The sequence below is a fragment of the Ictidomys tridecemlineatus genome, chromosome 3 (assembly GCF_052094955.1).
Source record: "Ictidomys tridecemlineatus isolate mIctTri1 chromosome 3, mIctTri1.hap1, whole genome shotgun sequence".
In the NCBI taxonomy this organism is placed as follows: domain Eukaryota; kingdom Metazoa; phylum Chordata; class Mammalia; order Rodentia; family Sciuridae; genus Ictidomys; species Ictidomys tridecemlineatus.
Window position 1 is genome coordinate 172,166,375 of NC_135479.1, and position 27,861 is coordinate 172,194,235.

Here is a 27,861-nt window from a genome sequence, read left to right on the forward strand (position 1 = left end):
GGGCACAGAGGCCAGCTGAAGGCACTCCTCTGCAATCCAGGGGAGTAGATCCTCAAGAGAGGGACCTGGACCCAAGCAGGCCAAGGCGGTGGTGTAGAAAGGCTGCCAGCGGCCAGCATGAAGCTGGGTGGCTGGTTTGAGGGGTCCCGGGACCCACTGGAGGAGCCCAGGCTAGGGAGCCACGCGACCTAGGACAAGCAGCAGGGAGAGAGCTCAAGGGGGAAAGAGGTGGGGAGAGGAAGGGGCAGCCACAGGAGGAGGAGTAGGAGAGAGTGGGGTGGGGGACGTGGGGGGCGGCGCAAGGGGGACCGCGGGAAGCGCGCGCGGTAGGGGCCCAAGCAAGGGGCCCCGTCTGACCCGACGACCTGGAGCGACGCCACCCGACGCCACGGCACGCCACGCTACACGACCACGAACACGCGCTGGGGGACCCAGCCCAAGAGCTTAAAGCTCCAGGGAGAGGATAGGGAGGCTGGCTGGGCTTAGGGGCAGCATGCAAGGCGAGAGGGCAGGGGAGGGAGGGGAGGGGATCGCGCAGGCCAAGGTCAGCTCAGCGCCCAGGTCCACTGCCAGGTGTCAGGGTTCCTGCAGCCAAGGGGGCCCAGGCGAGGGGCGGGGCTGTGTTTCCCCTAGGGAGCCTTCAGGGCACAGAGGCCAGCTGAAGGCACTCCTCTGCAATCCAGGGGAGTAGATCCTCAAGAGAGGGACCTGGACCCAAGCAGGGCCAAAGGAGGGCCCTGCGTGTGGAAAGGCTGCCAGTGGCCAGCATGAAGCTGGGTGGCTGGGTGGGAGGGGTCCCGGACCCACTGGAGGAGCCCAGGCTAGGGAGCCACGCGACCTAGGACAAGCAGCAGGGAGAGAGCTCAAGGGGAAAGAGGGAAGTGGAGGAAGGGGCGGCAGAGGAGGAGGAGAGAATGGGGTGGGGGTGGGGCGGCGCAAGGGGAAGCGCGCGCGGTACGGGGCCCAAGCAAGGGGCCCCATCCAACCCGACGACCTGGAGCGACGCCACCCGACGCCACAGCACGCCACGCTACACGACCAGGAACCCGTGCTGGAGGACCAGCCCACGAGCTTAAAGCTCCAGGGAGAGGATAGGGAGGGCTGGCTGGGCTTAGGGGCAGCATGCAAGGCGAGAGGGCAGGGGAGGGAGGGGAGGGGATCGCGCAGGCCAAGGTCAGCTCAGCGCCCAGGTCCACTGCCAGGTGTCAGGGTTCCTGCAGCCAAGGGGGCCCAGGCGAGGGGCGGGGCTGTGTTTCCCCTAGGGAGCCTTCAGGGCACAGTGGCCAGCTGAAGGCACTCCTCTGCAATCCAGGGGAGTAGATCCTCAAGAGAGGACCTGGACCCAAGCAGGGCCAAAGGGAGGGCCCTGCGTGTGGAAAGGCTGCCAGCGGCCAGCATGAAGCTGGGTGGCTGGGTTTGAGGGGTCCCGGGACCCACTGGAGGAGCCCAGGCTAGGGAGCCACGCGACCTAGGACAAGCAGCAGGGAGAGAGCTCAAGGGGAAAGAGGGAAGTGGAGGAAGGGGCGGCAGAGGAGGAGGAGAGAATGTGGTGGGGTGGGGGGGGGGCGGCACAAGGGGAACCACGGGAAGCGCGCGCGGTAGGGGCCCAATCAAGGGGCCCCGTCCGACCCGACGACCTGGAGCGACGCCACCCGACGCACGGCACGCCACGCTACACGACCACGAACACGCGCTGGGGGACCCAGCCCAGGAGCTTAAAGCTCCAGGGAGAGGATAGGGAGGGCTGGCTGGGCTTAGGGGCAGCATGCAAGGCGAGAGGGCAGGGGAGGGAGGGGAGGGGATCGCGCAGGCCAAGGTCAGCTCAGCGCCCAGGTCCACTGCCAGGTGTCAGGGTTCCTGCAGCCAAGGGGGCCCAGGCGAGGGGCGGGGCTGTGTTTCCCCTAGGGAGCCTTCAGGGCACAGAGGCCAGCTGAAGGCACTCCTCTGCAATCCAGGGGAGTAGATCCTCAAGAGAGGGACCTGGACCCAAGCAGGGCCAAGGAGGGCCCTGCGTGTGGAAAGGCTGCCAGTGGCCAGCATGAAGCTGGGTGGCTGGGTGGGAGGGGTCCCGGGGACCCACTGGAGGAGCCCAGGCTAGGGAGCCACGCGACCTAGGACAAGCAGCAGGGAGAGAGCTCAAGGGGAAAGAGGGAAGTGGAGGAAGGGGCGGCAGAGGAAGGAGGAGAGAATGGGGTGGGGGTGGGGCGGCGCAAGGGGAAGCGCGCGCGGTACGGGGCCCAAGCAAGGGGCCCCATCCAACCCGACGACCTGGAGCGACGCCACCCGACGCCACAGCACGCCACGCTACACGACCAGGAACCCGTGCTGGAGGACCCAGCCCACGAGCTTAAAGCTCCAGGGAGAGGATAGGGAGGGCTGGCTGGGCTTAGGGGCAGCATGCAAGGCGAGAGGGCAGGGGAGGGAGGGGAGGGGATCGCGCAGGCCAAGGTCAGCTCAGCGCCCAGGTCCACTGCCAGGTGTCAGGGTTCCTGCAGCCAAGGGGGCCCAGGCGAGGGGCGGGGCTGTGTTTCCCCTAGGGAGCCTTCAGGGCACAGTGGCCAGCTGAAGGCACTCCTCTGCAATCCAGGGGAGTAGATCCTCAAGAGAGGGACCTGGACCCAAGCAGGGCCAAAGGAGGGCCCTGCGTGTGGAAAGGCTGCCAGCGGCCAGCATGAAGCTGGGTGGCTGGGTTTGAGGGGTCCCGGGACCCACTGGAGGAGCCCAGGCTAGGGAGCCACGCGACCTAGGACAAGCAGCAGGGAGAGAGCTCAAGGGGAAAGAGGGAAGTGGAGGAAGGGGCGGCAGAGGAGGAGGAGAGAATGTGGTGGGGTGGGGGGGGGCGGCACAAGGGGAACCACGGGAAGCGCGCGCGGTAGGGGGCCCAATCAAGGGGCCCCCGTCCGACCCGACGACCTGGAGCGACGCCACCCGACGCCACGGCACGCCACGCTACACGACCACGAACACGCGCTGGGGGACCCAGCCCAGGAGAAAGATCCAGGGAGAGGATAGGGAGGGCTGGCTGGGCTTAGGGGCAGCATGCAAGGCGAGAGGGCAGGGGAGGGAGGGGAGGGGATCGCGCAGGCCAAGGTTAGCTCAGCGCCCAGGTCCACTGCCAGGTGTCAGGGTTCCTGCAGCCAAGGGGGCCCAGGCGAGGGGCGGGGCTGTGTTTCCCCTAGGGAGCCTTCAGGGCACAGAGGCCAGCTGAAGGCACTCCTCTGCAATCCAGGGGAGTAGATCCTCAAGAGAGGGACCTGGACCCAAGCAGCCCAAAGGAGGGCCCTGCGTGTGGAAAGGCTGCCAGCGGCCAGCATGAAGCTGGGTGGCTGGGTTTGAGGGGTCCCGGGACCCACTGGAGGAGCCCAGGCTAGGGAGCCACGCGACCTAGGACAAGCAGCAGGGAGAGAGCTCAAGGGGAAAGAGGAAAGTGGAGGAAGGGGCAGCCAGAGGAGGAGGAGTAGGAGAGAGTGGGGTGGGGGGCATGGGGGGGCGGCGCAAGGGGGACCACGGGAAGCGCGCGCGGTACGGGGCCCAAGCAAGGGGCCCCCTGCCGATCTGACGACCTGGAGCGAAGCCACTCGACGACGCCAAGCGACATGACAATGAACATGCGCTGGGGGCCCAGCCCAAAAGCTTAAAGCTCCAGGGAGAGGATAGGGAGGGCTGGCTGGGCTTAGGGGCAGCATGCAAGGCGAGAGGGCAGGGGAGGGAGGGGAGGGGATCGCGCAGGCCAAGGTCAGCTCAGCGCCCAGGTCCACTGCCAGGTGTCAGGGTTCCTGCAGCCAAGGGGACCCAGGCGAGGGGCGGGGCTGTGTTTCTGCTAGGGAGCCTTCAGGGCACAAGGCCAGCTGAAGGCACTCCTCTGCAATCCAGGGGAGTAGATCCTCAAGAGAGGGACCTGGACCCAAGCAGGGCCAAAGGAGGGCCCTGCGTGTGGAAAGGCTGCCAGCGGCCAGCATGAAGCTGGGTGGCTGGGTTTGAGGGGTCCCGGGACCCACTGGAGGAGCCCAGGCTAGGGAGCCACGCGACCTAGGACAAGCAGCAGGGAGAGAGCTCAAGGGGAAAGAGGGAAGTGGAGGAAGGGGCGGCAGAGGAGGAGGAGAGAATGGGGTGGGGTGGGGGGGGCGGCGCAAGGGGGACCGCGGGAAGCGCGCGCGGTAGGGGGCCCAAGCAAGGGGCCCCCGTCCGACCCGACGACCTGGAGCGACGCCACGCTACACGACCACGAACACGCGCTGGGGGACCCAGCCCAGGAGCTTAAAGCTCCAGGGAGAGGATAGGGAGGGCTGGCTGGGCTTAGGGGCAGCATGCAAGTCGAGAGGGCAGGGGAGGGAGGGGAGGGGATCGCGCAGGCCAAGGTCAGCTCAGCGCCCAGGTCCACTGCCAGGTGTCAGGGTTCCTGCAGCCCAGGGGGCCCAGGCGAGGGGCGGGGCTGTGTTTCCCCTAGGGAGCCTTCAGGGCACAGAGGCCAGCTGAAGGCACTCCTCTGCAATCCAGGGGAGTAGATCCTCAAGAGAGGGACCTGGACCCAAGCAGCCCAAAGGAGGGCCCTGCGTGTGGAAAGGCTGCCAGCGGCCAGCATGAAGCTGGGTGGCTGGGTTTGAGGGGTCCCGGGACCCACTGGAGGAGCCCAGGCTAGGGAGCCACGCGACCTAGGACAAGCAGCAGGGAGAGAGCTCAAGGGGAAAGAGGGAAGGGGAGGAAGGGGCAGCCACAGGAGGAGGAGTAGGAGAGAGTGGGGTGGGGGACGTGGGGGGGCGGCGCAAGGGGGACCGCGGGAAGCGCGCGCGGTAGGGGGCCCAAGCAAGGGGCCCCGTCTGACCCGACGACCTGGAGCGATGCCACCCGACGCCACGGCACGCCACGCTACACGACCACGAACACGCGCTGGGGGACCCAGCCCAAGAGCTTAAAGCTCCAGGGAGAGGATAGGGAGGGCTGGCTGGGCTTAGGGGCAGCATGCAAGGCGAGAGGGCAGGGGAGGGAGGGGAGGGGATCGCGCAGGCCAAGGTCAGCTCAGCGCCCAGGTCCACTGCCAGGTGTCAGGGTTCCTGCAGCCAAGGGGGCCCAGGCGAGGGGCGGGGCTGTGTTTCCCCTAGGGAGCCTTCAGGGCACAGAGGCCAGCTGAAGGCACTCCTCTGCAATCCAGGGAGTAGATCCTCAAGAGAGGGACCTGGACCCAAGCAGCCCAAAGGAGGGCCCTGCCTGTGGAAAGGCTGCCAGCGGCCAGCATGAAGCTGGGTGGCTGGGTGGGAGGGGTCCCGGGACCCACTGGAGGAGCCCAGGCTAGGGAGCCACGTGGCCTAGGACAAGCAGCAGGGAGAGAGCTCAAGGGGAAAGAGGGAAGTGGAGGAAGGGGCGGCAGAGGAGGAGGAGAAAATGGGGTGGGGTGGGGGGGGCGGCGCAAGGGGGACCGCGGGAAGCGCGCGCGGTAGGGGGCCCAAGCAAGGGGCCCAGACCGACCCGACGACCTGGAGCGATGCCACCCGAAGACACAGCACGCCACACGACACGACCACGAACACGCGCTGGGGGACCCAGCCCAGGAGCTTAAAGCTCCAGGGAGAGGATAGGGAGGGCTGGCTGGGCTTAGGGGCAGCATGCAAGGTGAGAGGGCAGGGGAGGGAGGGGAGGGGATCGCGCAGGCCAAGGTCAGCTCAGCGCCCAGGTCCACTGCCAGGTGTCAGGGTTCCTGCAGCCAAGGGGGCCCAGGCGAGGGGCGGGGCTGTGTTTCCCCTAGGGAGCCTTCAGGGCACAGAGGCCAGCTGAAGGCACTCCTCTGCAATCCAGGGGAGTAGATCCTCAAGAGAGGGACCTGGACCCAAGCAGGGCCAAAGGAGGGCCCTGCGTGTGGAAAGGCTGCCAGCGGCCAGCATGAAGCTGGGTGGCTGGGTTTGAGGGGTCCCGGGACCCACTGGAGGAGCCCAGGCTAGGGAGCCACGCGACCTAGGACAAGCAGCAGGGAGAGAGCTCAAGGGGAAAGAGGGAAGTGGAGGAAGGGGTGGCAGAGGAGGAGGAGAGGGTGGGGTGGGGTGGGGGTGGCGGCACAAGGGGGACCGCGGGAAGCGCGCGCGGTAGGGGGCCCAAGCAAGGGGCCCCCGTCCGACCCGACGACCTGGAGCGACGCCACCCAACGCCACGGCACGCCACGCGACAGGACCACGACCACGAACACGCGCTGGGGGACCCAGCCCAGGAGCTTAAAGCTCCAGGGAGAGGATAGGGAGGGCTGGCTGGGCTTAGGGGCAGCATGCAAGGCGAGAGGGCAGGGGAGGGAGGGGAGGGGATCGCGAAGGCCAAGGTCAGCTCAGTGCCCAGGTCCACTGCCAGGTGTCAGGGTTCATGCAGCCAAGGGGGCCCAGGCGAGGGGCGGGGCTGTGTTTCCGCTAGGGAGCCTTCAGGGCACAGAGGCCAGCTGAAGGCACTCCTCTGCAATCCAGGGGAGTAGATCCTCAAGAGAGGGACCTGGACCCAAGCAGGGCCAAAGGAGGGCCCTGCGTGTGGAAAGGCTGCCAGCGGCCAGCATGAAGCTGGGTGGCTGGGTTTGAGGTGTCCCTGGACCCACTGGAGGAGCCCAGGCTAGGGAGCCATGCGACCTAGGACAAGGAGCAGGGAGAGAGCTCAAGGGGAAAGAGGGAAGTGGAGGAAGGGGCGGCAGAGGAGGAGGAGAGTGTGGGGTGGGGTGGGGGTGGCGGCACAAGGGGGACCGCAGAAAGCGCGCGCGGTAGGGGGCCCAAGCAAGGGGCCCCCGTCCGACCCGACGACCTGGAGCAATGCCACCCTACGCCACGGCACGCCACGCGACACGACCAGGAACACGCGCTGGGGGACCCAGCCCAGGAGCTTAAAGCTCCAGGGAGAGGATAGGGAGGGCTGGCTGGGCTTAGGGGCAGCATGCAAGGTGAGAGGGCAGGGAAGGGAGGGGAGGGGAGGGGATCATGCAGGCCAAGGTCAGCTCAGTGCCCAGGTCCACTGCCAGGTGTCAGGGTTCCTGCAGCCAAGGGGGCCCAGGCGAGGGGCGGGGCTGTGTTTCCCCTAGGGAGCCTTCAGGGCACAGAGGCCAGCTGAAGGCACTCCTCTGCAATCCAGGGCAGTAGATCCTCAAGAGAGGGACCTGGACCCAAGCAGGGCCAAAGGAGGGCCCTGCGTGTGGAAAGGCTGCCAGCGGCCAGCATGAAGCTGGGTGGCTGGGTTTGAGGGGTCCCGGGACCCACTGGACAAGCCCAGGCTAGGAAGCCATGCGACCTAGGACAAGCAGCAGGGAGAGAGCTCAAGGGGAAAGAGGGAAGTGGAGGAAGGGGCGGCAGAGGAGGAGGAGAGAATGGGGTGGGGGCGGGGGGCGGCGCAAGGGGGACCGCGGGAAGCGCGCGCGGTAGGGGGCCCAAGCAAGGGGCCCCCATCCGACCCGACTTCCTGGAGCGACGCCACCCGACGCCACGGTACGCCACGCGACACGACCACGAACACGCGCTGGGGGACCCAGCCCAGGAGCTTAAAGCTCCAGGGAGAAGATAGGGAGGGCTGGCTGGGCTTAGGGGCAGCATGCAAGGCGAGAGGGCAGGGAAGGGAGGGGAGGGGAGGGGATCATGCAGGCCAAGGTCAGCTCAGCGCCCAGGTCTACTGCCAGGTGTCAGGGTTCCTGCAGCCAAGGGGGCCCAGGCGAGGGGCGGGGCTGTGTTTCCCCTAGGGAGCCTTCAGGGCACAGAGGCCAGCTGAAGGCACTCCTCTGCAATCCAGGGGAGTAGATCCTCAAGAGAGGGACCTGGACCCAAGCAGGGCCAAAGGAGGGCCCTGCGTGTGGAAATGCTGCCAGCGGCCAGCATGAAGCTGGGTGGCTGGGTTTGAGGGGTCCCGGGACCCCCTGGAGGAACCCAGGCTAGGGAGCCACGCGACCTAGGACAAGCAGCAGGGAGAGAGCTCAAGGGGAAAGAGGGAAGGGGAGGAAGGGGCAGCCACAGGAGGAGGAGTAGGAGAGAGTGGGGTGGGGGGCGTGGGGGGGCGGCGCAAGGGGGACCGCGGGAAGCGCGCGCGGTAGGGGGCCCAAGCAAGGGGCCCCGTCCGACCCGACGACCTGGAGCGACGCCACCCGACGCCATGGCACGCCACGCGACACGACCACGAACACGCGCTGGGGGACCCAGCCCAGGAGCTTAAAGCTCCAGGGAGAGGATAGGGAGGGCTGGCTGGGCTTAGGGGCAGCATGCAAGGCGAGAGGGCAGGGGAGGGAGGGGAGGGGATCTCGCAGGCCAAGGTCAGCTCAGCACCCAGGTCCACTGCCAGGTGTCAGGGTTCCTGCAGCCAAGGGGGCCCAGGCGAGGGGCGGGGCTGTGTTTCCCCTAGGGAGCCTTCAGGGCACAGAGGCCAACTGAAGGCACTCCTCTGCAATCCAGGGGAGTAGATCCTCAAGAGAGGGACCTGGACCCAAGCAGGGCCAAAGGAGGGCCCTGCGTGTGGAAAGGCTGCCAGCGGCCAGCATGAAGCTGGGTGGCTGGGTTTGAGGGGTCCCGGGACCCACTGGAGGAGCCCAGGCTAGGGAGCCACGCGACCTAGGACAAGGAGCAGGGAGAGAGCTCAAGGGGAAAGAGGGAAGTGGAGGAAGGGGCGGCAGAGGAGGAGGAGAGGGTGGGGTGGGGTGGGGGTGGCGGCACAAGGGGGACCGCGGGAATTGCGCGCGGTAGGGGGCCCAAGCAAGGGGCCCCCGTCCGACCCGACTACCTGGAGTGACGCCACCCGACGCCAAGGCACGCCATGCGACACGACCACGAACACGCGCTGGGGGACCCAGCCCAGGAGCTTAAAGCTCCAGGGAGAGGATAGGGAGGGCTGGCTGGGCTTAGGGGCAGCATGCAAGGTGAGAGGGCAGGGAAGGGAGGGGAGGGGAGGGGATCACGCAGGCCAAGGTCAGCTCAGTGCCCAGGTCCACTGCCAGGTGTCAGGGTTCCTGCAGTCAAGGGGCCCCAGGCGAAGGGCGGGGCTGTGTTACCCCTAGGGAGCCTTCAGGGCACAGAGGCCAGCTGATGGCACTCCTCTGCAATCCAGGGGAGTAGATCCTCAAGAGAGGGACCTGGACCCAAGCAGGGCCAAAGGAGGGCCCTGCTTGTGGAAAGGCTGCCAGCGGCCAGCATGAAGCTGGGTGGCTGGGTGGCTGGGTGGGCGGGGTCCCAGGACCCATTGGAGGAGCACTGGCTAGGGAGCCAGGAGATCTAGGACAAGCAGCAGGGAGAGAGCTCAAGGGGAAAGAGGGAAGGGGAGGAATGGGCTGCCAGAGGAGGAGGAGTAGGAGAGAGTGGGGTGAGGTGAGGGGGGGCGCAACGGGGACCATGGGGAGCGCGCATGGTAGGGGGCCCAAGCAAGGGGCCCCGTCCGACCCGACGACCTGGAGCGACGCCACCCGACGCCATGGCACGCAACGCGACACGTGGACGAATAGGCGCTGGGGGGCCCAGCCCAGGAGCTTAAAGCTCCAGGGAGAGGATAGGGAGGGCTGGCTGGGCTTAGGGGCAGCATGCAAGGCGAGAGGGCAGGGGAGGGAGGAAAGGGGAGGGGATTCTGCAGGCCAAGGTCAGCGCAGTGCCCAGGTACACTGCCAGGTGTCAGGGTTCCTGCAGTCAAAGGGGCCCAGGCGAGGGGCGGGGTTGTGTTACCCATAGGGAGCCTTCAGGGTGCAGAGGCCAGCTGATGGCACTCCTCTGCAATCCAGGGGAGTAGATCCTCAAGAGAGGGACCTGGACCCAAGCAGGGCCAAAGGAGGGCCCTGCGTGTGGAAAGGCTGCCAGCGGCCAGCATGAAGCTGGGTGGCTGGGTGGCTGGGTGGGATGGGTCCCGGGACCCATTGGAGGAGCACAGGCTAGGGAGCCAAGCGACCTAGGACAAGCAGCAGGGAGAGAGCTCAAGGGGAAAGAGGGAAGGGGAGGAAGGGGCTGCCAGAGGAGGAGGAGGAGAGAGTGGGGTGCGGTGAGGGGGGGCGCAAGGGGGACCGCGGGGAGCGTGCGCAGTAGGGGGCCCAAGCAAGGGGCCCCGTCCGACCTGACTACCTGGAGCCTGGAGCGAAGCCACCTGACGCCATGGCACGCCACGCCACACGAGGAGGAACACGCGCTGTGGGGGCCCAGCCCAGGAGCTTAAAGCTCCAGGGAGAGGATAGGGAGTGCTTGCTGGGCTTAGGGGCAGCATGCAAGGTAAGAGGACAGGGGAGGCAGGTAAGGGGAGGGGATCCTGCAGGCCAAGGTCAGCTCAGTGTCCAGGTCCACTGCCAGGTGTCAGGGTTCCTGCAGTCAAGGTGGCCCAGGCGAGGGGCGGGGCTGTGTTACCCATAGGGAGACTTCAGGGCGCAGAGGCCAGCTGATGGCACTCCTCTGCAATCCAGAGGAGTAGATCCTCAAGAGAGGGACCTGGACCCAAGCAGGGCCAAAGCAGGGCCCTGCGTGTGGAAAGGCTGCCAGAGGTCAGCATGAAGCTGGGTGGCTGGGTGGGAGGGGTCCCGGAACCCATTGGAGGAGCCCAGGATAGGGAGCCATGCGACCTAGGACAAGCAGCAGGGACAGAGCTCAAGGGGAAAGAGGGAAGGGGAGGAAGGGGCTGCCAGAGGAGGAGGAGGAGGAGAGAGTGGGGTGCGGTGGGGGGGGCGGCGCAAGGAGGACCTCAGGGAGCGTGCGCGGTAGGGGGCCCAAGCAAGGGAAACCCGTCCGACCCGATGACCTGGAGAGATGCCACCCGACGCCATGGCATGCCATGCGACAGGAGGAGGAACATGGGCTGGGGGGCCCAGCCCAGGAGCTTAAAGCTCCAGGGAGAGGATAGGGAGGGCTGGCTGGGTTTAGGGGCAGCATGCAAGGCGAGAGGGCAGGGGAGGGAGGGGAGGGGAGGGGATCGCGCAGGCCAAGGTCAGCTCAGCGCCCAGGTCCACTGCCAGGTGTCTGGGTTCCTGCAGCCCAGGGGGCCCAGGCAAGGGGCGGGGCTGTTTTTCCCCTAGGGAGCCTTCAGGGTGCAGAGGCCAGCTGATGCACTCCTCTGCAATCCAGGGGAGTAGATCCTCAAGAGAGGGACCTGGACCCAAGCAGGGGCAAAGGAGGGCCCTTCGTGTGGAAAGGCTGCCAGAGGCCTGCATGAAGCTGGGTGGCTGGGTGGGAGGGGTCCTGGGACCCATTGGAGGAGTACAGGCTAGGGAGCCACGTGACCTAGGACAAGCAGCAGGGAGAGAGCTCAAGGGGAAAGAGGGAAGGGGAGGAAGGGGCTGCCAGAGGAGGAGGAGGAGAGAGTGGGGTGCGGTGAGGGGGGGCGCAAGGGGGACCGCGGGGAGCGTGCGCAGTAGGGGGCCCAAGCAAGGGGCCCCGTCCGACCTGACTACCTGGAGCCTGGAGCGAAGCCACCTGACGCCATGGCACGCCACGCCACACGAGGAGGAACACGCGCTGTGGGGGCCCAGCCCAGGAGCTTAAAGCTCCAGGGAGAGGATAGGGAGTGCTTGCTGGGCTTAGGGGCAGCATGCAAGGTAAGAGGACAGGGGAGGCAGGTAAGGGGAGGGGATCCTGCAGGCCAAGGTCAGCTCAGTGTCCAGGTCCACTGCCAGGTGTCAGGGTTCCTGCAGTCAAGGTGGCCCAGGCGAGGGGCGGGGCTGTGTTACCCATAGGGAGACTTCAGGGCGCAGAGGCCAGCTGATGGCACTCCTCTGCAATCCAGAGGAGTAGATCCTCAAGAGAGGGACCTGGACCCAAGCAGGGCCAAAGCAGGGCCCTGCGTGTGGAAAGGCTGCCAGAGGTCAGCATGAAGCTGGGTGGCTGGGTGGGAGGGGTCCCGGAACCCATTGGAGGAGCCCAGGATAGGGAGCCATGCGACCTAGGACAAGCAGCAGGGACAGAGCTCAAGGGGAAAGAGGGAAGGGGAGGAAGGGGCTGCCAGAGGAGGAGGAGGAGGAGAGAGTGGGGTGCGGTGGGGGGGGCGGCGCAAGGAGGACCTCAGGGAGCGTGCGCGGTAGGGGTCCAAGCAAGGGAAACCCGTCCGACCCGATGACCTGGAGAGATGCCACCCGACGCCATGGCATGCCATGCGACAGGAGGAGGAACATGGGCTGGGGGGCCCAGCCCAGGAGCTTAAAGCTCCAGGGAGAGGATAGGGAGGGCTGGCTGGGTTTAGGGGCAGCATGCAAGGCGAGAGGGCAGGGGAGGGAGGGGAGGGGAGGGGATCGCGCAGGCCAAGGTCAGCTCAGCGCCCAGGTCCACTGCCAGGTGTCTGGGTTCCTGCAGCCCAGGGGGCCCAGGCAAGGGGCGGGGCTGTTTTTCCCCTAGGGAGCCTTCAGGGTGCAGAGGCCAGCTGATGCACTCCTCTGCAATCCAGGGGAGTAGATCCTCAAGAGAGGGACCTGGACCCAAGCAGGGGCAAAGGAGGGCCCTTCGTGTGGAAAGGCTGCCAGAGGCCTGCATGAAGCTGGGTGGCTGGGTGGGAGGGGTCCTGGGACCCATTGGAGGAGTACAGGCTAGGGAGCCACGTGACCTAGGACAAGCAGCAGGGAGAGAGCTCAAGGGGAAAGAGGGAAGGGGAGGAAGGGGTAGCAAGAGGAGGACGAGGAGGAGAGAGTGGGGTGCGGTGGGGGGGGCGGCGCAAGGGGGACCGCGGGGAGCGCGCGGGGTAGGGGGCCCAACAAGGGGCCCAGTCCGAAGGACGACCTGGAGTGAGGCCACCGACGCCAAGGCACGCTGTGGGACATGAGGAAGAACATGTGCTGGGGGGCCTAGCCCAGGAGCTTAAAGCTCCAGGGAGAGGATGGGCAGGGCTGGCTGGGCTTAGGGGCAGCATGTAAGGCGAGAGGGCAGGGGAGGGAGGGGAGGAGAGGGGTGGGGATTGTGCAGGCCAAGGTCAGCGCAGCGCCCAGGGCCACTGCCAGGTGTCAGGGTTCCTGCAGCCAAGGGGGCCCAGGCGAGAGACCGAGCTGGGTGAGAGGGGTCCCATTAGTGGAGCCCAGGCTATGGAGTTTCAGGGGGAGCTGAGTGTGTGGTCAGTCCTTGGATACCTCAGCAACAGTGCAACAGATGGGAGGCCCAAGAGGATGTCTTAGCAAGGGGTCTGAAATCCTGAGAAGGGGACAGTGCCAGGGATCTGGTCATTAGTGGTCTGGGGCTCCAGCAAGGAGCCAATCCAGGCCTGGAGATTCATGTTCCAGGGCCCTAATCATGCCTGAGGAGGGTTTGGAGAGAGTGGAGAGAGGGCACAGTGAGGATAGATTGGATAGAGAGTGGAGAGAGAGGGCAGTGAGTTTTGGCTGTAGGGGGGAGGGAGGGGAGACAGAGGAGAGAGAGAGGGGAGAGAGAGGGGAGAGTGAGAGCACAAGGTGGATAGTGTGGTCCAGGGGGAGGCAGGCTCAAGGCCCAGTTTCATTGTTTGCTTTCTGGGGTGGGAGAGCATGGCAACAGCTGAGGGAGGCTAAAGGGCCCAGGCAAGCGGCCTGCAGCCCAAGCCCAGGGCTTGCTGGCAACAAAGGCCACCAGAATCTCAGGGGAGGTTCCTGGGTCCTGGAGAAGAGAGGAAAGCAAGCAAGGAGGCCCACATCTGAGGTTTTGAAAACAAGGCCAAGGGGCCTATGCAAGGGGGAGTGCAAATATTCCCAGACAGTGTCCTCATTTAAGGAGATTCTATTGTTCCTCCAGCATGCCAGCTTGGCAGGCTGAGACAGCTGCCTCAGAAATTCTCTTGTCAGGTCCTTGGGGTAGGCTAAGGAATTGGGAGAGCATTGGGGTGCCATGTAATGTCCTGGGATATAGAATGAATGTGTAAATTTTGAAAGCAAGTAGCCCAAGCAAGAAGCCTATGCAATGGAAACACATGGGAATATTCCGCCATGTGCTGAAGCCACAAAACCAAGGCAGAGCCTGGCCAGGTAATGTGGCATGGGAGTAGAGGACAAAACAGGTATAGGATGTCTCCTGTAAGTTTCCATGCAAGTGGCTCAATGGAGGATCCCAATCCTGATGCCCATGTAATGTCTCAGGCTAGATGTGTAGGCCCAAGGGAATCCTGGCACCATGGGTCCGAGCAAGAAAACTGCTCATGTAAATAACCCAGTTAATGGACTTGTATTTAGGACACAATTGGGTCTGGTGGATCCACAGAATCAGTGTCTCCATAAGTTCCCATCTGGGATTGTTTCAGTGCTCTGGCCAGGGTAGCACATTAGGATCCTTGACAAGGGAATGTCTAACCATTAAGCATTGGGTACTAAAGTTGTGTTTGAAGACTCCAGTTTGTCCTCTTGTCATGGCACTCAATCAGGAGCCTATATAAAGGCATTGCCATATCCTGGTAGAAAGGGAAGGATGTGACTCCGGGAAAATGGATGATTCAAGAATCATGAGCAGGGATTAGGAGTGGGGTTGTTCCAGATAAAGTTCCAGTGCAAGGTTCATGGATGTGGGTCTTGGTGAGCTAAGGTAGAATGCAAGTGACATGGACACATGGTCATGGAATTCTGGAAACACAGGGAAATCCTTTTCAAAATAACCATTTGTTAAGAACATGAAGGTAAAGGTAGGGACTGGTCTGGGAAAGAGGATGTGGTAATGGTCTCAAGTTAGAGGCCCAGGCACTAGCCCAGGACATTGGGGCTTGTTTTGTCAGTCACATTCACTTGACTGGGCAACAGAGATAAGAGTCCCTTACAAGGGTCAGGACTGTATCTTGGACAAGTATATAGAATAACTAGCCCATGCAAGCATTGGGGAAATGGACCTAAGGAAAGGGTCTTGTCATTTAGAGTAAGGATGGGAATCTGTGGCCATGAAAGTTGTACACAACGGCCTGGTAATTTTGTGAAGCCAAATTGTTAAGACCAGGAAGTAAACGTGGCAATGGAATAAGGGCACAGCCCTGGTGCAGAGAATGTGGCAGAGGAATGTAGCAAGGGTCCAAAGCAAAAAATCTAGGCAACAAGCGTAAGGAACCTGTAACACACAAAAGGAAGGGAGGCTGGGGCACGGGGGGTGGGGCTTATGGAGTACCTATCTGCAGCTTCTTCCTAAATGGCCACAACTCTTGCACTTCCAGCCACATCTCCATTTTCAATGCCCACACTTGCACTATCCAGCTGGTTCTTATTTCCTGCACTCATACCTACTGTGCACCTGTGGCCTTTCCTCATAATCCTACTTCTCACACTTGAATGGTAGAGCTGAAAGTCTGGATTGCCTGTGATGTTTCCAGCTCTGCTGCTGTGTCTCAATGTTCAGCCCCAAGTGTGACAGAAACCTAGCAGTCCCATGACAATCCAGTCCCAGGAAAACCAAAGTCCTAGTCAATCCTGTATCCACATCCCCCCCCCACCCCCCACTATATGAGGGAAGGAGACTTACCATCTGAAGCAGGAACATCTCGGCTTGGCCACCAATATAGCTCCTCCTTCTGGAAAGGGCTTCTTCCCCTTCATTTCAGTCACATGATTTTCACACATCAGGTACCCAGAGAGCTTACTGGCTAGGAATGGGTCAAACTGGCTTTTCCTGGAAGTCTGATATGGGAGACTTCCAGAAGCCAACCTTTCTCCTCAAACCTCAGTTTATTCATGTGAGAATGATACAAACCCATAAAAAATGCTGAGCTGTTGACAAAAGTTTTACCTTTGTGGTCCAAGTTACAGTCATATATGACATAACATTTCAGTCAATGAAGATCAGTTTGTAAGTTGTTGATCCCATCAGACTAGATCACCTAGTGATGTAGCCATCTTACTTTATTAGGTCCATACTCTGATGTTTGCATATGGACAAAATTATCTCAGGATGCATTTGTCAGAAAACATTCCATCATAGAGCAATACCATAAATGTATGCCTGTGAGCAAGCATCATTTTGTTCCAGGAAAATCCTTTATATAAATTACTGTTACTTAGATGATTTAAAATTAAAATTGTCTATTTTGTTCCAAAAAGAAAAGCTGCCTAAAATTTTATAGCCTGCCGCCTAAAGCTAGGAGTCTCAATCAGCGATTCCTTGCCTAGCATGCACCAGGCCATAGTTTTAATCACCAGAATGGCAAGAACAAAACAAAACCTAGAGCCTTAGTCTGCTAATTCCACCAACAACATGGGGCCACCAAACCAGAACAAATTCAAGTGAACTTGCTCTTTCTCATCTCAGATATGTACTGCTCTATGGTGCACATGTCAATACTGTGTTAACTTCATAGGATCAATAACCCTTCCCCTAAGAACCTCCCTCATGTCCTGCTCTTTATGAGACTCTCTTGATACTCTAGACATTTAGACAATACGAAGTCATAAAACAAATTACATCATGAAACTCAGTTATAACTACTAAATTATCCTAAAATAGAACCAATAATAGAATCTGTTACTTTTTTTTTTTAAATCTGGGCAGCCCATGATTAAGGCAATGCCACCATGTTCAGAGGTGAAAGTTCACGAAGTTTCTGACTTTACCAGTGGGTTAATCTAATAGCTGGCTTAATAATTTGAACAGACGACAGGGAGTTGGTCAAGAGTATCGGCATATGGGGCCTGAATGGAGGAAGTAGTTCATTATGGGTTTGCCTTTGAGAACAATTATTTGTCCTTGTCCCCTTCCTCCTCTATCCTGCTTCCCTGCTGCCAAGAGCTGAGCAGCTTTCCCTGACCATATTCTTCTGCCATGATATTCTGCCTCATTTGGGTCCTAGATCAATGGTGCTAACTGACATGGACTGAGTCCTCTGAAACCATGAACCAAAATAAACTCTTTTCTCCAAGTTGCTCTTGTTCAGGTATTTGGATCACACCCATGAAAAGCTAACATAGCATCTTTATATTTTTTTTCATGTGAGGTTATTTTTTTTATCTTAGTTTTCATTGTCAATGGACCTTTATTGTATGTATTGATAAGTGGTGCTGAGAATCGAACCCAGTGCCTCACACATGATAGGCAAGTGCTCTGCCACTGAGCTACAACCCCAGTCCTGAACTTATTCTTAAAAAAATATTTAGCAAATATATAAAAACCTCAATCACATAACCACAAATATTGACTTAATAAAATTATTAGTTACACCACCAGAAATATACCATTTGCCTGAGTCTCTGATCCTCACAATTAATATCCTGGAGGCTTCAACCTATAGGAACTTGATGACAATACCAATACAAAAGTATTTTAATTCTTTAAATACATAACTGAAATTATTATTAATTTTAAGATAAAGGCACTTGGCTTATTTTTCTGTGAAATCTTTATACTGAAAATATAAATGAGCCTCCCAGTAAGGAAATGTCCATCAAGTGGCAAAATTCATTAACATGAACCAATAACAAATGTATTCCTTAAGTACATCTTATATTCATTTTTCTTAGAAAACCTATATTCAACCATTTGAGTTAATAGTAATTGGAAATTAAAGTTAATTGTTCCCTTCCATCTTATAGAAGAGAAAACTCAACTATTACATAAAAACCAAAGTTCCTAAGCACTATAACTATATGGAATACAACTATTTTACTTCATTTGGCAAATGTTGTTGGTACTTAACCATGTGCCAGACATTACAAATAACTTCTACTGAATTTCCATTACAATCCTGATGTGGGTCCATTATTTCTATGATTTTGAAAACACAATTGATCAAAATTTTTATAACTCTCATGTCAATATCATGTGGTAAATGCCCACAGGTCAAGGTCAAACTCCAAAGCAAGACAGCCAAGAAACCCATCAAGGGATCTGACACAAGAAAGAGGGTCTACCTTGTTGCATCTGTGTGGGCCAGGCCACCTAATACCGCTTCCCTTCCAATTCCCTCTTCCAGAAGCTCCTCACCCCCAACGACATACCCTGTGTGCATTTTCATCTGCACTCACCCTAGTGAGTCCAGTGGGTTCTTCCCCTGAGTACTCACAGTTTGTAGAGACCAAGAAGGGCACTGGCTGTAGCTGGGGAGGTGAAGGAAGGAGGTGTGAAAATAGTCCAATTTCACTCGAAGGGTCAAAGCTGAAGAACAAATGGAAGAGCTCATGGATGCCAGGCCTGGGAAGAACCTCAGTGTCCAGTGTACTATCCCACTGCTTCCTCACAACCCTCTGCTCAACCACTTTGTAATTTACTGCACTATCTACTAATTTATTTCCTATTGCCCATCTCTCCCCTACCAGAGAATATACCCAGGTAAGGGCAGCATTTTGCTTGGTAAGGAAACTACTAAAGTAAGGGCCCTGCAGCCTAGGCTGAAAGAATCATGTTATGATTTGGACATGAAGTGTCCTGAAAAGTTGTGAATGCACAATTATTCAAGGTGAAATGATTAGACTTAGAGCTGTGACCTAAATGGGTTCATCTTATTTTTATTAGAGTAATCACAGTGTGGGGGAATCATAAGCAGGTGGGGTATGATTGAAGAAAGTGGGTCACTGGATACCTTTCCCTGTGGTCTCTTCCCCTTTCCCTGTCTCCTGGCCAAAATTAATGGGGTAGCACTCCTCCATCATGCCCTTCCACCATGACATTCTGCCTCATTTTTGGGCCCAGAGCAATGCAGAAAGTCTACCATGGATTGAACCTCTAAAACTATGAGCCAAAATAAAATTTTAGTTCTTTACGTTGTTCTTGTCATGTACTTTGTTGTTAGTGACAAAAAACCCGACTAACACAGGCCACAAGCCTTGTCTAAAGAAGGTGAAGGATACAGGAATGCAGACTAGAAAATGCTCCTTGGAGAGCCAACCAGTAAATAATTCTGCCTTGTGAATCATCCAGTCTGCACCACTATTCAACTGTGCTCCTGTGCCAAAAAAGCAGTCATGACTGTTCCAATAAAACCTTACTTAGAAAAACATGTGGCAGGCCAAATTTGACTCACAGGTAGTCATTTCCTAAATGAAATAAAGTTCAAGGACAGAGAAAAATGCCATGATAGAGTTTCATGGATCTGTCAAACAGCAACAACAACAATGGCAGAAGTTTTACAAAGCCTAATAGTGACACAAAATCCTGAAAATAATGCCCCAGGCTGGGTATGGTGGCTCTTACCTGTAATTCCAGCAGCTCAGGATGTTGAAGCAGGAGGATTATGAGTTCAATGCTACCCTCAGCAACTTATAGAGGACCTAAGCAATTTAATGAGACCCCCATCTCTAAGTAAAATATTAAAAATGTTGGGTAGGTGATTCTGTAGTTAAGCAGTTAAGCATCACTGGGTTCAAATCCTTGGTACCTAAAAAAAAAAAATTAAATGACACCACATTTCCAGCTAGAGACAAGATCATAAATGTAAACAATAGGAACCTGAATCTAACCTCACAGCCTCAGGAACATATTTTATAAGGTCAACACCCACTTGACCTGAATAACAGTTTAACACATGTGCAACTGAATTCTATAACCAGCTTCATGGCCGTGAGCTAAAAGTCAAAAGCACTCAGGGACCAGACAGGAGTGCTGAAAAACATTTCTACTACCTGATGATACCTGCACCAATTTAGCAAAAGGAAAAAAAGGGAAGTAAATGAAAATTTATGATTCCTCATTCTCATGAAAATCATTAGAAAAGTCACTGAATCAGCAATAACCTTGTATAAAAGTACCTTTTAGAGCTGGGGATATTGCTCAGTTGATAGAGTGCTTGCCATGCCTGCAAACCACCCTGGGTTCAATCCCCAGCATCACACACACACACACACACACACACACACACACACACACACAAAAGTCCCTTTCACAACATACAAAAAAAATTCAAGTCCTCAAGAACAAACAACATAAAAACATACAGACCCACACTTCAATAAGGGGCACATGTGGTGACTGGAGTGAACACATGCTTTGCATGGGTCAAAAAAAATTAATTTTGAGAACAAGATGTCACAATGAATGTAATTTTAATGAATATCATAATGTTTGGGGGTAAGATAAAGTTGTTGGAAAAGATTTTTGAAGAGGCATGGAGAAGGAGGTGAAACTTGTAAAAGAGTAGCTATGACCAGTGGGAACCCAGTGGGAATGCTCTGTCTATTTCTGGACCCCACAGCCATGCTGGCAAGAGCAAACAGGCTTTTTCTGGGTGGAGGGGAGTGGTGAGGGCAATGCTGGGGATGGAACTCAGGGTCACTCTATCATGGAGCAACTCCCATGGCCATTTTGTAAGTTGTAACAGCATTTTGTAAGTTGCTGAGGCTGGTTTCCAACTTGCAACCCTGTTGCTTAAGCCTTTCAAGTCACTAGAATTACAGGCATGGTCCACCAGGCTAGTCGGGTTCTTCATCTAAGAACTCATTCTCTCTACCCACTTTTTCCTTATACCTCATGAGTAGCTTTTTCAGACTCCAGAATGTACAAAGGCTTGGAATTATGGCACCTATGTCCACCTGTTCATGGGTTGATCCTGGAACCAGGGCAGAGGGTGGTTTGGTTTTGATGCTGGGCTGTGTGTTATGTAACTAGTTTGATGTTTTTGGAGCATGTTTCCTCCTTGCTAGAACATGGTATGTTACCAGACCTCCTATATCCCATCAGACTCCCCACGTGTCAGCTACTGATCTAAACTACTGAGCTTCAGAAAAGATCCCAGCTTAAGAGTTTGACAGACAGCTTGAGAGTTTAGGTTAAGGAAGAGCCACACTCTCTCATGGGAAAGCCCATGACATTTCTCTGAAATCCTAGAGCCAAGCAGTGACAAGGCAAGTCCTTATCAGCTGTGAATAAATTTTAGAAGCCTTAGCCACCAATACCACCTGCTACCAACTAGCAATAAGAGACCTTACCTGTTATGGTGACTGTCCATCAAGGTGATCAATCTGACTTTCTCCAAGAACTGTTTCTATACAGAAAAACCTCAGCTTCAATGAGACTTTATTTTTCACAAGGCCTGTTTCCATATTAATTGAACAAGTGGGCTTTAAAAATTTTGGAAACCCTATTATGTGGTTAAAGTACTTCCTCTACATGGTGTATTCTATGAGGATATTTTCACATTATTGTTTCTCCTCTGAGCATTGTAAACCTACACAACTATTTTCATTCTTTTTCAATAAACTCTGGGCTGGGGATGTGGCTCAAGCGGTAAGCACACTCACCTGGCATGCGTGGGGTGCTGGGTTCCATCCTCAGCACCACATAAAAATAAAATAACGATGTTGTGTTCACAAAAAAACTAAAAAATAAATATTAAAAAATTCTCTCTCTCTCTCAAAAAAAATCCTACTGCCACTGTCTCTATTGAATGCTTTAATACCTTGCTTAAATAAAAGCTTCAGTTGCTTACTAAACCCTTAAAACAGAGACAAAGACCAAAGTTCTATAGCAGGCTATAAAATCATTAAAAAAATAGAGAGCCAGCAGAGCCTTGTAATCCCAGCAACATGGAAAGCTAAGGCAGGAGGAATGCAAGTTCAAACCCAGCCTCAGCAACTTAGCGAGACACTGTCTTAAAATAGAAAGTAACTCACCAAGGCCCTGTCTCTAAATAAAATATAAAAAAAAAACTGGCTGGGGATGTGATACAGTGGTTAGGTGCCTATGGGTTCAATCCCCAGTATCAAAAACAAAGAAATAAAGATATAGATACAATAGTGATACTCCTATGAAAACATTACTACCAGTAAGATCACCAATACATCTTATTATAGATAAGTTACCACTGATTATCATAAACACTTGAAAAGCCTTAATTGAAAAACATGAGAAGGCTGGGGTTGTGGCTCAGTTGTAGTGAGCTTTGCCTGGCAGGTGTGAGGCACTGGGTTGGATTCTCAGCATCACGTATAAATAAAAAAATAAAGGTCCAATGACAATAAAAAATATTTAAAAAACATGAAAGCCTTGCCCAGTGGTAACCATATGTAATTCCCTCTGAATCACTGGGGGAATAAGGAGGGAAGAAAGAAAGTTAGTGAACAACAGCCTGGGCAATTTAGCCCTTGTGCCAAAATAAGCAATAAAATCTGCCCTGGCCAAGCCAGGAGAGGTAGTGGAAACCTATAGTCTCAGTGGCTTTTGAAGCTGGGGCGAGAGGATTGATAGTTCAAAGCCAGTTTCACCAATTTAATGAGTCAGTAAGCAAATCAGTGAGACCCTGTCTGTAAAAAAATATTTAAAAAGGGCTGGGGATATGGTTCAGTGCTTAAGCGCCCGGGGGTTCAATCCCCAGTACAAAACAATACAAACTCAAAGGCTATAGCTCAGTGGTAAAACTCCCCTGGATTTAATCCCCAGTATCAAACACACACACACATACACACACACACACACACACACACACACGAATGAATGTCCAACTTGTTAATGAGGTACACACCTTTTTAGCAACTCTGCAAACTGAGGAAGGAGGAACCAAAGTTTTAAGCCAGTCTCAGCAACTGAGGGAGACACTGTCTTAAAATAGAAAGCAAAAAGGACTTGAATGTAGCTCAGTGACAGAGAATATCTGGATTCAACCCTGAAATGACTACCAGGGGAGAAAAAAACAAAACAAAACAAAACAAAAAACAGAATATTGGCCCATGAGTGAAGCTCTGAATTTAATCTCCAGTTCTGCCAAAAATAGAAGACATATATTATCATTCATTAAATTGTTAAAGTGGGCTGGGGTTGTAACTCAGTGGTAGTGTGCTTTCCTAGCATGCTTGAGGCACTGGGTTCAATCCTCAGCATCACATAAAACAATACACAAACAAAATAGAGGTACTGTGTCATCTATAATTTAAAAGAAAACATTAAAAGACATTCTTTAAGTTATAAGAATACTACAAAACAAATATCTTTATAAACAAGAATAACAACTTAGAACTCAATGGGGAAACACTCATTAGGAATAGGGGAGGGGGTTAGGGGTTGGGGGATGCTTGGCATGGCATTGCATGTAAACTCTAGACATTAAACCCAGGGCCTCCACACATGCTCAACATTGACCTTTTACCCTCAGCACAGAAAACAGCAATTGTTAAAAATATATGACACCTAGGAATAAACTCTCATGCAAGCTCTACAGTTATAAAAATGCAAAACTTTCGGGCTGGGATTGTGGGTCGCCTAGCACGTGGGAAGCCCCAGGTTCGATCTTCAGCACCACATAAAAATAACTAAAGATATTGTGTCAAACTACAACTAAAAAAAAACAAACTGCAAAACTTTCCTGATACCTTTTTAAATGATGCAAAACTTCACCCAACTAGAGTCAAACATCTATTTGGATGAAAATTATCAAGAAAATATTAAAAGACAAAAGCCTAAACCTAGACACAGAAGGTACCAACCTGTAGTCCGAGATGCTCAGAAAACTGAGACAGGAAGACAACTTGAGCCCCAAACTTTAAAGCTAGCCTGGACAACATAGGAAGACCCTCTTCCAGAAAAAGAAAGAAAGAATGAAAACAAACAACAACAAATATGAAATAACTCTACTCAGCAGGTGAGGCAGAAGGATAAAAAGTTGCAGGCTAGCCTGCTTCTAAATAAAAAATAAAAAGGGCCAGGGATGAAGTTCAGTGAGTAGTAGTTCACTCCTGGGTCCAATCCCTAGTTTCAGCAAAAAAAAAAAAAAAAAAAAAAAAAACCAACCATAAAGCAATTCACAAAGTACGGGGCAGGCTGGCATAGTGACAACATGTGTAATCCCAGCAGAGCTTGGGAGGCTGAGGCAGGAAGAGCACAAATTCAAAATCAGCATCAGAAATTTAGTGAAGCCTTAAGCAACTCAGACAGACCCTGTCTCTAAATAAAAATAAAAAACTGGATGAGGATGTGGATCAGTGATAAAACTCCTCTGGGTTCAATCAGCAGTATCAAGTGCACACACAAACACAACACAATGAATGTCCAGCTGGTTAAAGAGGTACACTCCTTTAATCCCAGCAACTCAGCAAAATAAGAAAGGAGGAACGGAAGTTTGAAGCCAGCCTTGGCAACTGAGGGAGACACCATCTTAAAATAAAAAGTAAAAAGGGCTTGGCATTTAGCACAGTGGCAGAGAATCTCTGGGTTCAACCCCTAAATCCCAACCAGAAAGAAATAAGGTGGCAACTCTTATGAGAGCAACTCTGAGTTTAATCCCCAGTTCCGCCAAACATACAGCATGTAATATTATGATTCGTTAAATTAAGTCATAAGAATGCGAGAAAATAAATATCTTTATAAACAAGAATAACCAGTTAGAACACAATGAGAAGAAACTCATTAGGAATAGAGGAGGGGGTGAGGAGTTGGGGTGGGGGAGAGTTGGCGTCTCACTGTATGTGAACTCTAGACATTAAACCCAGGGCCTCCACACGTGTTCAATATTCACCCTATACCCTTAGCACAGAGAACAGCAATTATTAAAAATATTTGACACCTAGGAATAAACTCTCATGCAAGCTCTACAGTTATGATACTGCAAAACATTCCCCAAATGATAAAAAACTTCACCCTACTGAAGTCAAACCTCTTTTTGAATGAAAATCCCAAGAAAAAAAAAATACAAGTGTCTAAACCTGGACGCAGAAGGTACCAGCCTATAGTCCCAGCTGCTCAGAAAGCTGAGACAGGAGGACAACTTGAACCCAAAACTTTTAAGACTAGCCTGTACAACATAAGAAGACCTTCCAGCAAAAGAAAACAAACAACAACAACAAATATGAAATAACCTCTCCAGAGGTAAGGGAGTACAATGAAAAGTTCCAGGCTAGCCTACCTCTAAACGAAAAATAAAAAAAGGCCAGGGATAAAGCTCAGTGGGTCCAATTTCTAGTTCCAGAAAATAATAATAATAATAATAAAAGAACTTTAAAGCAGTTCACAAACAACAGGATAGGCCCCCAAACAAACAAACAAACAAAAGATATATGTACAATAGAAACACTCCTGTGGAAACATTACTACCAGCACCAACCACCAATACAACTTCCTATACAGAAGATTACCATTGATTATCATAAACACTTTAAGGGAAAAGTCTTCATTAAAAAAACGTGAGAGGGCTGGGGATGTGGCTCAAGCGGTAGCTCGCTCGCCTGGTATGCGTGGGATCCGGGTTCGATCCTCAGCACCACATACCAACAAAGATGTTGTGTCCTCCGAGAACTGAAAAATAAATATTAAAAATTCTCTCTCTCTCTCTCTCTCTCTCTCTCTTTAAAAAAAAAAACAAAAAAAAAATCTGAGAGCCAGACACAGTGATGACCATGTGTAATCCCCTCTCAGCAACTGAGAAGGAACTAAGCCACTAAGGCAGGAGGGATGAGATTTAGAAAGCAGCCTGGGAATTCAGACCTTCTGCCAAAATAAGCAATGAAAATTGTCATGGCTGATCCAGGCAAGGTGGTGCACACCTGTAATCCCAGTGGCTCAGAGGGTAAGGCAGGAGGATTGTGAGTTCAAAGCCAGCCTCAGCAACTTAGTAAGTCACTAAGCAACTCAGTGAGACCCTGTCTCTAAATAAAATGTTGTAAAAGGGCTGGGGATGTGGCTCAGTGCTTAAGCGGCCTGGATTCAATCCCTCCTAAAAAAAAACAACCAACCAACCAACCAAACAAACAAACAAACAAAAAACCACATAGCTGTAGCTTAATGGTGAACCTCCCCTGGGTTGAATCCCCAGTATCAAACACACACACACACACACACACACACACACACACACACACACGAGAGTACGCACATGCGTGTGCATTTTGGGAGGCACACACACAAAGGAATGAATGTCCAGCTGGTTACAGAGGTACACTCCTTTAATCCCAACAACTTGGCAAACTTAGGAAGGAGGGATCCCAGTTTGAGACCAGCTTCAGCAATTTAGGGAGACACTGTCTTAAAAAGTAAAAAGGGGGGATGGGTGGTGGCTCAGTGGTAGAGCGCTTACCTAGCACTTGCAAGGCCCTGAGTTCCACCCTTGGAACCACTTAAAAACAAAGCAGAGGATCCAACTACAACTAAAAAAAAAAAAAAAGAAAATATCTGGGTTCAACAGCCAAATCCTCACCCCCCCCCCAAAAAAAGCAAGCCCTTGAGTTCAGCTCTGAATTTAATCCTCAGTTCCACCAAAAATAGAGAATGTATATTATCATTCATTAAATTGTTTAGGTCACAAGAATGCTAGAAAACAAATATATTTATAAACAAGAATAACCAGTTAGAACACAATGGGGAAAAACTCATTAGAAATAAATGAGAGGGGCTGGAGATGCGGCTCAAGCGGTAGCGAGCTTGCCTGGCATGCGTGCAGCCCGGGTTAGATCCTCAGCACCACATACAAACAAAGATGTTGTGTTCCCTGAAAACTAAAAAATAAACATTGAAAGATTCTCTCTCTCTCTCTCATAAATGAGGGGTTGGAGGGTTGTGGGGGTGGTTGGCGTAGTGCTACACCTGAACTCTAGACATTAAACCCAGGACCACCCCACATGCTTAACATTCACCCCATACCCTCAGCATAGAAAACAGCAATTGTTAAAAATATATGACACGTAGGAATAAACTCTCATGCAAGCTCTACAGTTGTAAAACTGCAAAATGTTCCTGAAATGATGAAAAACTTCACCCAACTGGAGTCAAACTTTATTTGGATGAAAATCTTAAGAAAAACAAAATACAAACACCTAAACCTGCTCACAGAAAGTACAAGCCTGTAGTCCCAGCTGCTCATAAAGCTCAGACAAGAGGACAACTTGAGCCTTGAACTTTAAGGCTAGCCTGGACCCCCTTCCATAAAAAGAAAACAAAAAGCAACAACAAATATGAAATAACTCTACTCCAGAGGTGAGGCAGTAGGATGAAAAGTTCCAAGCTAGCCTGCCTCTAAAGAAAAATTTTTAAAAAGGCCAAGGATAAAGCTCAATGGTAGAACACATCTAGGTGTAATTCCTAGTATGGGGGGGGGAGAACCATAAAACAATTAACAAAGAAAGGAAAGGCTGGGCAAGGTGGCACACACTCTGGTATTCTCAGCAGAGCTTAGGAGGTTGAGACAGGAGTGCAAATTCAAAGCCAGTCTCAGCCATTTAGCAAGGCCCTCAGCAACTTAGCTAGATCCTGTCTTTAAATAAAATATAAAAAACTGGCTGGGAAAGTGGTTCAGTGGTTAATCTCCCTGGGGTTCAACCCCTGGGGCCCCCCAAGAAATATAAAATATAAAGACAGAATGTTCTATCACTCAGGGGCTGAACAAAATGCAAAGGAAGTCTACCTACTGAATCGGCAGAGATGTAAGGACTGACAACCCTGTTTCTGGACCTTGGGTACTGACCCAGTGATTTCACTTCCACAAACTCATTTTGAAGAGTTAGGGCCAATTCAACAAATATATTCCAAAAACTCGCTTAAATAAGGACAAATAAAGTAGGCAAAGTGACTCATGACTATGATCCCAGGTATTCAGGAGAATGAAACTTCGGGATACCAATTTTAGGACAATCTCAAGCAAGGTAGTGAGACCCTGTTGATTCAGAATAAAAAGTAAAACAAATAATAAAAATGGGCTGAGGGGGCTGGAGTTGTGGCTCAGTGGTAGAGCTCTTGCCTACCATGTGTGAGACAAGGAGTTCAATTCTCAACACCTCATATAAACAAACAAAATAAGGATCATTGACAACTAAAAATATATTTTCAAAAAAAATGGGCTATAGATGTAGCTCAGTGATAAAGTAGTCCTAGGCTCAATCCCCATTAGCAAAAATAGTTTAAACAAAAAACCGGCAGATCACTATAAGGAAATATCTGTGCATTGGCTCATTCAGGCTTCTAAAACAAAACCCCAATGCACCTCTGACTTACAAACAACCATTTATTTCTTACCGTTTTGCTGGGGTAGAAGTTGGAGATTGAAGACTGCTTCCAAATTGCTTAGACACCTTCCTGAAGGCTCCTTCAAAAGGGAGAATCAATCTGGGACTCCTTTGTATGGGCGCATCCATATCCTGGGGTGGGG

At 53.5% G+C, this 27,861-nt stretch overlaps 2 long non-coding RNA genes across 3 annotated transcripts in view; one reads left to right on the forward strand and one right to left on the reverse strand.

The window, feature by feature from the left end:
- Positions 1-27,861, forward strand: part of LOC144376445 (uncharacterized) — a 542,546-nt gene that overhangs the window by 494,895 nt on the left and 19,790 nt on the right. The window lies entirely within an intron of this gene.
- On the reverse strand, positions 12,247-27,799 carry LOC144376444 (uncharacterized). 2 transcript variants are annotated; one of them, XR_013436939.1, is made up of 4 exons: positions 27,729-27,799; positions 22,258-22,334; positions 18,996-19,179; positions 12,247-17,960 (listed from the first exon to the last, which is right to left on the reverse strand). It is a non-coding gene; the product is annotated as an uncharacterized LOC144376444 (long non-coding RNA). The 2 variants fall into 2 exon arrangements; XR_013436940.1 differs by lacking the exon at positions 22,258-22,334.